This window comes from Odontomachus brunneus, unplaced genomic scaffold, assembly GCF_010583005.1.
Source record: "Odontomachus brunneus isolate Ranch 3 - 2012 unplaced genomic scaffold, Obru_v1 Obru_scaffold_232, whole genome shotgun sequence".
NCBI classification, from domain to species: Eukaryota; Metazoa; Arthropoda; class Insecta; order Hymenoptera; family Formicidae; genus Odontomachus; species Odontomachus brunneus.
In genome coordinates, this window is record NW_022639682.1 from 96,032 (window position 1) to 97,457 (window position 1,426).

Below are 1,426 nucleotides of genomic sequence, written 5' to 3' on the forward strand. Positions count from 1 at the left end.
TTTTTGTATCCAGCCTTATTCAAGTGGTTCCAAACGGTTTTTTGTACAGTGTTTAACTTCTGGGCAATCGAAGCAGTGCTTACATGACGGTCGGACTCGACGATTTCCATTATTTTATAGACATTTTCGACAATTGACCTTCCAGAGCGTGGTGTAACTTTGACATCAAAATTACCGGAACGGAATCGACGAAACCAAAATTGCGCGTGATTGGTTGTTACAGTATCAGGACCATAAACACTATTCACATTTTCACCCGCCTAGCTTGCGTTTTCGCCTTTATCGAAGAAAAACTGTAAAATATGGCGTATTTTCTTTTTGCTGGTGTCCATCTTTGACGCACGCGCAAACAATACTAAGTCAAACAATCACAAAACTGTCTGAAAAGTTTCTCTAGTACGAAATCTTATCTTTCTAACGCCATCTAGCGTAAACCGATCGCACTTATACAACTCGAGATACACATTACTAAAGCCATCTATTGGAAAAATAATGGATTTCTTTTTACTACACCTTATATATATATATATATATATTGCGACGGTACTCGCGAGCGGAACTTCTCGCGAGCGACGGCAAACAGTCGCCTGTTCGCCTCGTCGTCAAATTGCCGTCGGCTCCCGGACACGCCACAAAGATTTTCGCGAGAGTTGGGCGCCAGGTACGGAAAGGCCGCACCACCTCGATAAACGCGAGAATAAATACTTATCACAAAAGATGCGCGTCCCGGAACCGTCGGGACCGGTAGCTCGTGTTAAATTAAAGTCGGAGACGGGATGGGTTAGGAGGCGAAATCACTAAACTCGATAACGGTAATAAAGAGACGTTTATTCGGGGACTCTCGCACGTCCCGATAGTTAATGTACGCGAGACGATATAATTCGCGAGACGGTACACGAAGCCCGAGGACGCTTTCCTCGGGCGAGCCTTCTTTTTCCGCGCGACCACTCCGCGGACGAGACACGGCACGATACGATACGCGACACGAATATAATTGGAGCAGATGGTCAGTCTTACAATTTGCGGCGACAGCCCTTGCGTCGGCGGCGGCGTCAGCGGTGACGGCAGCGGTGGCAGTTCTCTCTCTCGGCGCTCGCTCTCTCGATCTCTCTCCTCTCTCTCTCTGCCGCTGTCCACTCCCTCTCGTCCGCACTATCTCGTTCTCTCGTTCTCTCTCTCCTCTTCTCTCTCTCTCTCTCTCTACTCTCTCTCTCTTCGCTCTCTCTCTCTGATCTCTCTCTCTTTCACGCACGATACTGGTCTCGGTAGTTTTCGATACGTCTGAGCGCGGCGGCAGTCGCGGTAAGGCTAACAGCTGATCGGCTCTGGGAGGATCACGTATCCTCGTGGATCCTCCTTCGTCGCTACCCCCCTTGTCCTGGGGTCGTCGATCGTCGAGAATCGGCAAATTTCGGTAGTATTGTCT